This window comes from Danio rerio, chromosome 19 (genome assembly GCF_049306965.1).
Source record: "Danio rerio strain Tuebingen ecotype United States chromosome 19, GRCz12tu, whole genome shotgun sequence".
Taxonomy (NCBI): Eukaryota; Metazoa; Chordata; class Actinopteri; order Cypriniformes; family Danionidae; genus Danio; species Danio rerio.
This window is the reverse complement of record NC_133194.1, coordinates 4,625,001-4,640,000: the sequence shown is the minus strand read 5'-3', so window position 1 is coordinate 4,640,000 and position 15,000 is coordinate 4,625,001. Positions and strand designations below refer to the sequence as shown.

The 15,000-nt window shown below is 32.5% G+C and overlaps 1 protein-coding gene across 3 annotated transcripts in view; it reads right to left on the bottom strand.

The window, feature by feature from the left end:
* trappc9 (trafficking protein particle complex subunit 9) overlaps positions 1–15,000 on the bottom strand; it is a 308,149-nt gene that overhangs the window by 184,188 nt on the left and 108,961 nt on the right. The gene's annotated exons all lie outside the window — the stretch shown is intronic.

The window sequence follows — 15,000 nt, the reverse complement described above, 5'->3', positions numbered from 1 at the left end:
AAAACATGAACTAAATTAAACTAAAACAATACATAATGAAAAACTATGCAAAACAACGTAACAAAAAGCAAAACAAAACACTAAACAAACAGCAAAACAAATGTTCAAATAAAAAAGAAAAGCAAAACAAATCTAAACACAAAACTAAACAAAACAAAAAAAACTAAACATAAAGCAAGACAACAAAACAAAAAACTTAGCAAAACAAAATGCTAAAACAAAACACTAAACAAAAAGCCAAACAAAAAAATGTAAACTAAACAAAAAAGTAAAAAAATAAAAGGCAAAAAAAATCAAAAGATCAAAACCAAACTTATACCAAAAAATAAAACATGCATTGTCACAACATGGTTTAATAAATGGTATATGTATTTATTTATTTATTGATAGTTTCATGTCCTGCCATTCTCCATCTGCACTGCAAAATACCCAATAAAAAAATAGCATTCATCCCTGCATGTCTTGAATTCTTGCAATAAGTCTTTTAGAAAAAGCTAATTAATTGATAGTTTCTCTCCATTTTACAGCTATATCAAACACAATGTCATCGTGATAAAAAGGAAGCAGCTTCAGTAAAAGACCTTTATTGGTCTGGCAGAATAAATCAGGCAGTATCAGAAATATCAGGGGTGACATTTAAAACACGTACAGTAGACGTCACTGCCTGAGCAGACATCCATTCATACATATACACATCCCTGAAGTAAAAATAGCATGAACTATAGACGGAAGCACATAAAAAACACATTATGGGCTCACAAGTCAATGCTAAATGCTGTCAGTGTTTCCCCTAAGTTCACACATTTGGGGTCCAGATGGGGTCTAAAATGTCTAAATCTATAAATTTTATAACTTCTTTTCTCAAAATATGTATCCATATTTGCAACATTTACATGCACTCTAGTCCGTACTAGTCTTATATACTATTATGGAAATATAATTTATTTGCGTTTGTTCACCAAATTTTAATAGAAGTAAAACTGAGCTGCTTTTTGTTCTGTATTCTTACAATAGATGCTTCAAGTAGCCAAAATTAATAAAGAAACTAGAGCACATGTTTTTGGTTGCGTTTAGTGCAGATTACATTGAAACAAATGTTTGTGATTAATTTTTAAGTCATTATTGTTTTGTTTAATGACTATTTGAACACATTAATGGAAAGAAGCCACTCAGTGTGTGTGTGTGTGTGTGTGAGTTGTTTAAATGATTATTGGGACCCCCTTGAAAATGAGATGGTACATCTCAAAGGGTTAATCTAAATAAATAAATAAATAAATAAATAAATAAATAAATAAATAAATACTTAAATGAATAAATAAATAAATAAATAAATAAATAAATAAATAAATAAATACTTAAATGAATAAATAAATAAATAAATACGTAAATAAATAAATAAATAAATACTTAAATAAATAAATAAATAAATACTTAAATGAATAAATAAATAAATAAATAAATACGTAAATAAATAAATAAATAAATAAATAAATAAATAAATAAATAAATAAATAAATTTTAGGGTTGGGGTATGGTTAGACGTTAATAAAATGCAATTATTGGGTAATCTAATAAATAATATGAATAATACTCGAGCGAGGCAGTGGCGCAGTAGGCAGTGCTGTCGCCTCACAGCAAGAAGGTCGCTGGTTCGAACCTCGGCTCTGTGTGGAGTTTGCATGTTCTCCCTGCCTTTGCGTGGGTTTCCTCCAGGTGCTCCGATTTCCCCCACAGTCCAAAGACATGCGGTACAGGTGAATTGGGTAGGCTAAATTGTCCGTAGTGTATGAGTGTGTGTGTGAATGTGTGTGTGGATGTTTCCCAGAGATGGGTTGCGGCTGGAAGGGCATCCGCTGCGTAAAAACTTGCTGGATAAGTTGGCGGTTCATTCCGCTGAGGCGACCCCGGATTAATAAAGGGACTAAGCCGACAAGAAAATTAATGAATAATACTCTGTATAAATACTGTTTTACATTAAAGTAAGGTTGGGTTTAGGGTTGGAGTAGGGTTAGATGTTAATAAAATACAATTTAATGGATAATTTAATAAATAATATAAATAATACTCTGTATAAATACTGTTTTACATTACAGTAAGGTTGGGTTTAGAGTTGGGGCATGGTTAGATGTTAATAAAATACAATTTAATGGATAATTTAATAAATAATATAAATAATACTCTGTATAAATACTGTTTTACATTACAGTAAGGTTGGGTTTAGAGTTGGGGCATGGTTAGATGTTAATAAAATACAATTTAATGGATAATTTAATAAATAATATAAATAAAACTCTGTATAAATACTGTTTTACATTACAGTAAGGTTGGGTTTAGAGTTGGGGCATGGTTAGATGTTAATGAAACGCAATTATTGGGTAATTTAATAAATAATATGAATAATACTCTGTATAAATACTGTTTTACATTACAGTAAGGTTGGGTTTAGGGTTGGGGTAGGGTTAGATGTTAATAAAATACAATTAAAGGATAATTGAATAAATAATATGAATAATACTCTGTATAAATACTGCTTTACATTACAGTAATGGTTGGGGTAGGGGAAAATGTTAACAATATACAATTTAATAACTAGGCGAGGCAGCGGCGCAGTAGGTAGTGCTGTCGCCTCACAGCCAGAAGGTCGCTGGGTCGCTGTTTCGAATCTCGGCTCAGTTGGCATTTCTGTGTTGAGTTTGCATGTTCCCCCTTCCTTCGCGTGGGTTTCCCCCACAGTCCAAAGACATGCGGTACAGGTGAATTAGGTAGGCTAAACTGTCCGTAGTGTGTGAATGTGTGTGTGGATGTTTCCCAGAGATGGGTTGCGGCTGGAAGGGCATCCGCTGCATAAAAACTTGCTGGATAAGTTGGCGGTTCATTCCGCTGTGGCGACCCCGGATTAATAAAGGGACTAAGCCAACAAGAAAATGAATGAATTTAATTGGTAGCTAAATAAACAATAAAAATAATTCTCATTAACTTCCGGCAACTGCTGTATCCCTTCTAGCAACCACTACACATAGAAGTGTAATTTCACCACATGTGATAGATGCTGTTATGTAAACAACATAAATAACATGAGGCTCTTAGGTTTGATTAAAAACAGAACAAAGTATAGACCTGTTGAGAAAATGAAATTTGACTTTTGAGGGTCACGGTTGGTGCCTTAATACAATGATAGAAGAAACACTGGCTGTTTTTCCACAAACAAACAAACAAAAACAACATGTAAGAATAAGAAAGCAGAAGTCGTGACTGTGATGCCTCGCGTCTATCATGAACGCACTTACGCCACAATAACAATAAGAGCAGCCAGAGCTTTTTATCCCAACAATGGCTGCTTTTTTATTCTCTCTCCATGTATAACAGTACTGCTGGGTAATTAGAGACCCTAATTGGACCATCCACTGCTACATGCTGCTTGAGCCCCTGAAGGCACACGCAAGACTTATTACAAGCAAATCTGTGTATGCACATGGATGGAGAGCGCACAGAAAACTCCCCCGGCTCTTCTGGAATCCGTTCAGAGTCTTTCCAAGCACTCCAGAGTCGTCTAAAGCCTTTAGCTTGGTAGCGTTTCTGTGAGGAGGCGTAGCGGTTTGAGGATTAGCTTAGCCAACAAAACGTACATATTGAAACTTGGCATATTGCAATTAGCAATTATAATACCAAAGCTGATGCAATGCGAAGAGACGTAGAAGGGCTAAATTGCATGCAAATGAAGCTTAAATGACAAAAACAATGTTCATTTTCTTGGGTAATGGAGAAAGTAGTCATTTGCGCTCTTCAGAAAGAAAGTCAAAATTCATATAATGAAGTCTTTCTCTTTTGACATCATCTTCTCTGATGATTTGTTGCAAAGATCCACCAATAGTAAATCACGCGCTTGCAATAAATTCTGGTTTTCCTCTGATATATGGCAAAATATAGAAGTTATTATTGCAACTTCTGTTTCTTGACCGGAAGCAAAATTATCTGACTACAAAAAGAAAACAAGGTTATTTTAGTAACCTCATTGGCAGTAAAAAATATTTATAAAAATAATAATTAAACACATTTAATTTTGACTTATTTATGTTTTGTCTTCAGAAGTAATAAGTCTAAATTGAGTGTGTTTTTCCTTAAAACAAGCAAAATATTGTTTCAGACAAAAACACACTTGATTTTGTCTTTCGAAATAATAAGTCAAAAATAAGTGTGTTTTAACTTAAAACAAGCAAAATTACTTGTTTAATGAAAAAATGAATAAATTTTGACCTATTATTGTCTTGTCTTTAAAAATAATAAGTAAAAATTAGTTGTATTTCTCTCTTAAAACAGGTAAAAATCGCTTGTTTAAAGAAAAAACACTTCATTTTGACCTATTATTGTCTTGTTTTCAGAAATAATAAGTCAAAATTAAGTGAGTTTTTCCCTACACAAGTTATTTTGCTTGTTTTAAGAAAACACATTTGATTTTGACTCATTACTGTTTTGTCTTCAGAAATAATAAGCCAAAATTAAGAGTGTTTTTCCTTAAAACAAGCAAAATAACTTGTTTCAGAAAAAATACTTGATTTTGACTTATTGTCTTGTTTTCAGAAATAGTAAGTCAAAATTAAGTGTGTTTTACTTAAAACAAGTAAAATTGCTTGTTAAAACAAACGCATAATTTTGACCTATCATTGTCTTGGGTTTAGAAACAGTAAGTCAAAATTATGTGCGTTTTTCTCTTAACATAAGCAAAGTCACTTGTTTAGGGGAAACGCACTTAATTTTGACCTATTATTATCTTGTTTTCAGAAATCATTTAAAATGAAGTGTGTTTTTCTTTTTAAAAAGGAAAATAGCTCATTTAAAGGTGCACTATAACTAAAATCTAGGTATACCTAGGCAAAGTATAATAATAAAAGATCAGTATGAGGAAATGGGCATTCTGTGAGCTTCAGACACCAGTTTTCTCATTTTCATGTAAATTCCAAAAGTGTAAAACCCAAGTGTAGACAACGGGCCAATAACAAGACCAAACAAACTGTGACAAGACCCATGGGCCATGCCCTTCACATTTGCATGTATGCCTACTTTAGGTCATTCAACCAGACCTTATTATTGTCTGTTTTTTTTTTTTTTTTTTTTTTTTTTTTTTAGAAATAATAAGTCAAATTAGGTAATAGTTTCCTTAAAACAAGCAAAATAACTCGTTTAGGGAAAAAACACACTTAATTTTGACCAATTATTGTCTTGTCTTTAGAAATAATACGTCCAAATTAAGTGCTTTTTTCCTTAAAAACACTTAATTTTGACCTATTATTGCCTTGTTTTTTAAAAATAGTAAGTCAAAATTAAGCGTGTTTTTCTCTTTAAACAAATAGCTCGTTTAAAGAAAAAACACTTAATTTTTACCTATTTTTGTCTTGTTTTCAGAAATAATAAGTCACAATTAAGTGTGTTTTTCTCTTAAAACAAATAAAATCGCTTGTGTAAAGAAAAAAAAAAACACTTAATTTTGACCTATTATTGTATTGTTTTCAGAAGGTAAGTCAAAATAAAGTGTGCTTTTCTCTTAAAACAAGTAAAATAGCTTTTTTTAAAGAAAAAATACTTAATTTTGACCTATCATTGTCTCGTTTTCAGAACTAAACAAAATTAAGTGTTTTCTTATTTATTAGAAATTTCGAGTAGAAACAAGATAAAAAATGGTAAGAAAAGCATGTTTTGCTGTGTAAAAAAGTGTAAAAGTTGACTTGTGTATATTCTTAGAAAAAGAAACCAACAGAATGAAAACCGCAATAAGCAGCTTTATCCATGATCCAGGTCATGAACTGTATGCTAGTGTGTGTATGTGTGTGTTTTGACAGCGTGACAGTACGCCAATCATAATATAGAGACGCCGAAAAAGGGACATGAAGAGCACGTCCTTGTGTCTCCAGCCGAGTGGAATGAACTCCAGTCAAGCTGCATCACATCAAACTGCAGACCCCAGAGAGAGGGAGCGACCCACCGAACGACCGCATGCGGAGATCGCAAAAAGACAAAGTTATGACTTATGATTGTGTCTTCATACCTGTAGGAAGAAGGGACAATAGGGCTGGGCGATATGACAAAAAGCTTACATCATCATATACTGTAAGTCATCTAATATCCTGATAATGATACAGTATATGAAGTCAGATTTATTAGCCCCCTGAATTATTAGCCCCCCTGTTTGTTTCTTTCCTTAATTTCTATTTAACGGAAAGAAGACTTTTTCTATACATAATAGTTTTCAGAACTTATCTCTAGTACCTGATTTATTTTGTCTTTATCATGATGACATTATATACCATTTTACTACATATTTTTTAGATGCTAGTTTTTACATTCGCTTGCAGAACGTATTTTAAGTATTTGTGTGTGCGTTGTATGTGTGTGAATGAGTGTGTATGGATGTTCGCCGGTGATGGGTTGCAGCTGGAAGGGCATCCGTTGCTTAAACCATGTGCTGGATAAGTTGATGGTGCATTCCACTGTGGCGACCCCAGATTAATAAAGACACTATATAAGGTAATAACACCAAGATAAGTTTGTTAACGTATATACATGATGTACACTATTTGGTGTTATGTTTTTACAAAAACTTCTATAAATAAAGTAAAAATAATAATAATAATAATTTAAAAAAAAATTAAAAAGTTAAAAAAATTAAAAATAAAGAGACTAAGCCGAAAAGAAATTAATGAATGAATCAACATGGCAAAAACAAAAGAAATGAGTTAATAAATCTATTATGTTTTAAAAAAGCACTTTAACAGCCATAATTGGAAAGAGTTTGACCGGTAAAGCAAAAAATAGGTTAGAACACCAGTAATGGTTTCAAAATATACTAACCAACCACAGTCAGAGGAATGCTGGAGGGGTTGCGGAAATGTGGGTAATCACGCACATATATTTTGGGAATGTCCGAAGATACTTGCATTTTGGCAAGGGGTAAAGATTGAGATAATGAAAATTATGCAGGTAGATCTACCTTTTACTCCCCTGTTTTTCTTGCTTGAAAGGATACCCCAGGATATATATAATAAAAACCTGAGATATATACTACATATACTTTTACTAAGTGCAAGAAAGACCGTAACAATAAATTGGATGAAGCCACGCCCTCCAACAATAGTACAGTGGATAGAAAAACCTGAATGTATGTATAGAATGGAGTATATGACTGCTCAACTTCAACTAAAACTGGATATTTTTAAACAAAGATGGGCACCTGTTACGTTGTATCTGAATAAGACATAGTATTTCTAGCTCCTTTGAAACTAAAAATATTGTTTTTTTTGTATTTTTTTTTTTTATTTACATCTGCGGTCATTTTTTTTCCTCTTAATAATCGCTGCTTTCACTGAATGTTCTGTTCTGTAAAATGTCTTAATGTATAAAAATAAAGTAAAGAAAATATATAAAAAAGCACTTTAAGTGACACTTGGAAAATATTTTTTAAAACAATTCAATTTTCACAGACAGGCTAATAACTTTGACTTCAACTGTACATAGACGTATCGCACAGCCCTACGGGATGATGTAGAGAGCTAAATCAGGTTATGAGCTTTGAGGCTCAGTCGATACAGGAAAACTCCAGCCAAGTAATTACTGGAGTTCAACAAAACAAAAGGAAATGCTGGCGCAATCCTCACAAACCAAAAAAAAGAGCAGAGAAGCATCATTTTTCATTGGGAAGATGCAGACAGGGTTGAAATATAGCATGTGTGCGTGCAGGTATGGTGGTTTTCGGTATCGGGTGGCATAAATAAAGAGTGCTGTGGGTGGCCATCCTCATATCTCATTCCTCAACTTTCAGTTCACTCATATTCAATGTCAAATACGAAGCTCTACCTGTGACGGAGGAATGGTGTGTGTGTGTAGGTTTGTCTTTAGGCTGCCTAGAAAATAAGCTGGGGTTGCTGTTGAGCGCTCGGGTACCTGTACAGACTCACTAGAGGATACAGAAACAAGAGAGAAGGTGAGAAAGAAATGTGGTTGAGGCAAGCGGAGAAGCTGGCGAGTCTGACATCTTCTGTCACAGTGGCTAAATCTTAAAGATCTGTGAAGTGCTTTGAAACGTGCAGTTTTTTATTCAATGTTTCACGTAATCTCAATCGAAACTTGATGAGAGGGTGGAACAGAGTAGCTCCTCCCCTTTTTAGAAACAGCCAATAGCGTTCTGTTTTTCACTGTTCTGTCAGTGAGAGTTGTTAAGCTCAAGCGCGTCAATTAAGAAGTGTCTTAAAGGGGGCGGGGCATGTCAGATAGTAGAGAGCATTTGATTGGTCACGATTTGATGAGAAACTGAAGTATGAGGTGATGTGAATAAAACTGTTGATCTATTTAGGTGGAAATTACAAGCTGTTGTTTATATCAGTTTTATATCTCATAAATGCGAATTTTGACTTTTTTTTTATGCCCAATAGCAAAAAGATATCCTAAAAATGAACAATACTGATAATAACATCTAAAAAAGACGTTATTTTAAGTTTATGGGACTTTTAAGGTGCGAGAACACAGACAGATCTTCTGGATAAATGTGGAAAGACAGACACTAGGGGCATTTTCATGCCACAATCTTGCTGGAAAGATCTTTGGGAATTAAATTGCGCTATTCGCGCGTAAATTGCCGCGTGAACATTTGAGTTAACTTGATTTATTCGCGCGTCAAACCCCGCTTCATTCACGTGTCAAATTCACTTCAGAACAGATGCGGATTCGCGTGATGGGCAGGGCTTCTGTTTGCCCGAAGACTCTAGCTTCATAGCTAAATGGCTAGCATGGATTTTATGAAGAAAATAACAGTGTTTATGTGCTTTATGAGGACTGAAAAACAGCGTCGATACGTTTAGGACCGTGTCTGAGTCCACTACATCCTTTCAGAGGTGCATCCAGCTCTGTGAGCTCATAAACTCCTCCAGAAACTGAACCTGGATGACGGAGGCTTTCAGCGGTGCTTCTGACTGAGCCAAGCCCAGTTTGATGAACTCGGAACACCGACAACAAGTTCTAAGTCACAATCACGCCCCCCACAAGAGCAAGCTTATGATTGGTTAACGCGGTGCAAATGTACGCTGAAGTTCAGATTTTCGAATTCGAGAGATTCGCTCGAAGCGCTCGTTAAGCGTGTCAAACGCGCGAAACGCTCAATTCGCACCGCGCCATTCGCAAAATGTGCGCCATTCGTGCGTATCGCGCCGCAGGATGTCTATTCGCGCGTTTGCATTGACTTAACATGTAAATCACTGGCGCTTGATGCGCGTTCCGCGTCTGGTGTGAACGCAGCATTACAGTTTACGTCTGTGAATTTGTTGATTGAGTGAGTAAACAAATCTGATTCTTGATTCTAACACAATTCCTTCATGTTGTCCCTATTTTTTTGTCCCTATAATTTTAAGTGGATCGAACATAAATCAAATAAGTTGATTCCCCCCCAAATATTTTTAAGAAAAAAGATTTTTTTTTTTTTTTGAGTATTCAAACTGGTTCAATCGAACAATTCAGTCTAAACTGGTTTTCTATCAAATCTGAATATAGATGAAGGAATTAAATGCGCCTGGTTGTGATTTTGTTCAATTCGGATGGTGATTTAGTAGTAATTGCATGGTTTTTCACCAGAACCGGTTCATAATACCGGTTCTGAATGCATTCTGAATCGGTCAGCTGTTCAGTCTAGAACATTTAATCTTAATCATTTGGACAATACAGACTCTGTAAAACAACAAAACAGCATCTCAAACGGTCGATCAGCAGTACAAATAAAGCCATCTTCTAACCAAAAGTGGGTTAAAACAAAACATTAACCCTCTGGTAGTTTTCAGTAACTTTAGACACTATTTGGTATGTGAAAACACACAAAAATAGGCCACGATTCAAGCATACTTAATGGTTGTTAAAAATAGAGACACACTTTTGGAGTTTACTGTCAAAAATGACCGCTATTGGAAATGAATGGTTAAAAAAAGGAAAACTATGAATATCCATAAAATGTTTAGTTTAGCAAAAATACAAATCTACCCTAACCAGGAAATACTGCAATAATTTAAACATAATTAGAAATAAAATTACAAAAATTCCATTGTGGAATAATGGATGTTAATTACTGCATAAATATTCATTATTACCACAAAACCTTCTCAAAATTCCAACTAATATAGAACAAATATTATTAAACAAAAATAAAATTGATTGATAAAAAAAAGAAAAAAAAACAGGCATTCATCCCTTTTTGACCGACTCAGATCACAAAAGTGATTCCAAAATAAGGGACACAGAGTATACCATACACCATAGTGCTGTATTTTAAAAAGTCTATATTGTGTTGCCCACTGGCTTTTTTTGTAATGAGCTCTAAAATCAGACAGAACCAACTAATTGTGGATGTTTGAGTAGTGTTTGGGGGACTGTTGATGAGCCCATGGGTTGAGACCAAAGGAAGAAAACATCATTAGCTTCATGCTGCAATAAAGAACCACTTTGATTTCAACATGAGGGTCATTTGCCGCAGGGACAATTTTGCTCCGGCAATACTGGAAGAAAAAGTGAGAGAGATACACAGAAGAGTTGAAGTGGCCTGATGAGAGTTCATCGATGGCCACAGCGTCCAGAAATACCTTCTTCAATTAAACCACAGCAGCTTTGTGGCTTTTTATTTCCTGTCTACAGCCGCTTCTCATTCATCATTCTTCTGACATTCCTCTTATATTATAATAGAATGTGTCTTTGTGTCCGCAAAGAGGATGTTAAGCTAGTAACACCATACTTCAATCAGCTAAACTTACATATCACACAAATACAAGGTAAAATAGTACATTTTTATATTACAAATTGTATTATTATGATTATGATTATGATTATGATTATGATTATGATTATTATTATTATTATTATTATTATTATTATTACATGCACAACAAAACATATACACTATAAAATATAAGAATGAAAGAAACAAACAAACAAACAAACAAAGATTATGAAAAGACAATATGGAATGTTGAAGCATTAACAATAGCCAATAATTCTTCATATGCGGATACTGATAATTTCTCTGATTATAAAATCAAAAGGCAAACAAATACATTGAACTACTAAAATAAATAATAATTATTCTGCCGATATTGCTGATACTGATATGGCATTATAAATAAAATTAGAAGTGTTGTAATCAAAATAATTATAATACAAATAATACAAATAATAATAATGATAATAATAATAATAATAATAATAAATAACAATAATAATAAATTGTAATAATGATGAACAACAATATAATAATAATAATAATAATTTAAAAAATATTATTATTATTATTATTATTATTATTATTATACTAATACATTGTAATAATGGTAATAAACAATAACAATAATACAATAATACATAATAATAATAATAATAATAATAATAATAATATTAATAATAATAATATTAATAATAATAATAATAATAATAATAATAATAATAATATTATTATTATTATTATTATACTAATACATTGTAATAATGGTAATAAACAATAACAATAATACAATAATAATAATAAAAATAATAATAAATTGTAATAATAGTAATAAAAACATTAATAATATAATTATACAATAACAACAACAACAACAACAATAATAATAATAATAATAATAATAATAATAATAATAATAATAATAATAATAATAATAATAATAACAAATTATAATAATGATAATAAACAACAACAATAATAATACTTTTAAATTGTATTAATATTATTACTGTTATTTATTCGTTTCTCTATTATTATTCATAATAATAAGCTATAGAAATGTTTGGTTGTAAAATCTAAAGTGTGAAACAGACAGGTGAGCTAGTTAGTGTCTGGGTTTGTGTGCAGAACCAACAACAAGCGCTTTGACATTTCTGGATCTAAATCGGACACGATTCATGGATATCTCTTCTCTGTCCTGCTCTCTTTTTTTCCTGTGGCCATGTCAACAGCTAGTATGAAAAACTAGACATGATATTTATAGTCCTACCGCAGCCTTCAGGAGATCTCTCACTCTCTCTCTCCCTCTCTTTCTCGATCCATCCACTCTTGGGCATTTCAACTCCCAAAAGAAAGAGATGATATATAAACAAATGTTTGTGAACTCACCCAAAGGATGTTTTGAAAGAAAAAAAAAAATCAAGCCATAAAATATTCAATTGAGCAAGTAAACCTCCATCGGGAAGCATCCAATCCCTATCCTTCACCATTAATAACCAACAAAATGCAGCTAAAATCCAATCTTTCTGAATTATTGCAAACCTCAGAAGAGCTTTTTGCAGGTGTTTTGCCAGGTGTGATCAAACACATTTGATTGAAGCACTTAGAAACAACTCTTCCTGTCTAAAAAGGCAATTCATAAGAAAGTGGAGCTGCCAAAAGCCCCAAAAAACAAAGCAGGAATAATATAATCAATCACTCACACTCAACTCATTTGTTTCAACATGCAGCTTAAGTGTCTTTCCTTTCCAGAATATGCCAAGCAAGATTTCTGAAGAGACATTGGTTACTTTCTTATTTCTGATATCGTGTCCCGTCAGACAGAATCGCTCAAGCTTAACAGGCCCTCGTACATAAAACATAACAGTAAAAATCCAAAATCACTCCTGTCATAAATACATTTCTCAACAGACTCCCTCAGATATATTTCTTCCAGTTTGTTGTGAGTTGTTTGATTTATTTAGGGCGTCACGGATAAATGAATGAATGAATGAATGAATGAATGAATGAATGAATGAATGAATGAATGAATGAATCATTTAGCTGCATCTACCAAGCATCACTATTGCCAATCAGAAACAGGACAGGACAGAAATCTAATTGGATACCTAACAATCATTCATAACACCCTAGCAACTATGTAGCCAACTAACTAATTAGATATTATTTTTGTTTTGCTTGTACGATTGCTGCTAGTTGTCAAAAAAAGATGGAAAAAAAACTTTAAAATGTTGCTACAGATGTGAAAAACACAATAATAATAATAATCATACTAATAATAATAATAATTTATTATTATTATCATCATCATTATTATTATTATTATTATTATTATTATTATTATAAATATTATTATTAATAATAATAATAATAATAATAAAATTAACAATAATATTAGTATTATTAATATTATTAAATATTAAATTTAAATATTAACAATAATAATAATAATATAATTATATAATATTATTATTATTACACATTATTATATTAATAATAACAATATTATTGTTATAAATATTAATAATAATAATAATAATAATAATATTATAAATACTCATATTAATATTAATAATAATAATAATAATAATAATAATAACATAATTATATAATATTATTATTATTATTATTGTTATTATTACACATATTAATAATAATAATAATAATAATAATAATAATAATAATAATAATAATAACAATAATAATAATAATAATAACATAGAATTATATAGCTTTTATGTAGAACATGATTTAAATCGGCTTTTAGTCACTCGCTCCTGTTGGTCCTCAATCTGGCAACCTGCTCTTGCTTTTGTTTTGATCAAGGAATGCAATACCTAGTTCACCCACTGGATGTCATGTTCATTTAAATTCACAAAATTAATTTAATTGAAAAAATGTTAACTAAAAACAAAAACATATATAAATCAACTTTATTTATATTTTTAAAAATGTGTTTGACTTTATTATTGCACATATAACAATGATACAGAATAAAGTGTTAATCATGATATGATAATAATTCCTTACATTTATATAGCGCTTTTCTAGACACTAATGTTACGGATGCTTTATGAAAAAAAATCTGACACTGCTGTAAATTTTTCATCAAATACAATTAATTCCAAAAATGTCAGTTTTTTTTCACATTAACATTGAATATCTCATGTTTTCCCATCAAAGTCAAGGCATTCCTGCATCATTCTGTTTACAGAATTTGTAATATAAAATAATTGCAATGCAGTGTACACAAACAGAGATCAAATCTCCCTAACTGACTAGCAATTGAATGACTACTTAGTGAATTATCCCACCCACAATGACTCAATATCATTTTTCCCATTAATGATGTCCACAAACGTCCACATAGGAAGGCATGGCCAGACTGAGCTATTTCTGAGAACAAATCTGTCAAGAAGTACAGCTAAGTAAAGCTACACACACACACACACACACACATACACGGTTCAGTAAAAGGACACCTCTACCATGACTTCAAAGTAAAAGCAGTGTGTGTGTGTCTGTCGAGGCCACCTGCTCAGTCACCGATGCTGAAAGCAGTCTGGGATTAGAGAAACACACACACACACACACACACACACACACAGTGTCCAAAGACAACGCTTTTCATGTTGGCATGTGTGCGGAATACCACTAAGAGCACCATGAGGTCTTATTTTCCATCCTCAAAGACAGTGGTGCGTAAAAGCAGACGTCTTTATTCAAAGAGAGAGCACATCAAAACACTGAGAGTCACGAGGAAATCTCAGATGTGATCAGACTAATGCACAGACTCTATTACCAACTCAGAACAATCAGCGCAGCCTTTGAACCCCCGTCCCATTATGGGATGTGTGTCGTATATAAAAAAAAAAGCTGCAGAATTTACAACTAGATAAAGAGCAAGCGACATTTAAGGCTGATTTATACTTTCGCCTGCAGCACGATTCTCTGCTGATGGCGTGCATAGCCGCAAGCTTTCATTATTGGCGTTGTACTATTATTTGCAACAACAGGGGGCGACGTAGAGTTTGACTTGACTTAATTGTCATGGTGAAGAAGTCAGCGAGTAGAGTTGATGAATGAATGAACTTCCAAAACAAATAAAGTGTGGATAAATTTGCTTAAGATCTCAAAAACTCAGAACTTCTGGTAGTACTTTATTTTCACCAGGGTGCCATTGTTTGGGGTCGAATGACTTGCAGGCTGCATTTTGCTCACGTGGCTGCGAGAAAATAAAAGGAGCGGGGCTGCGGCAAAAT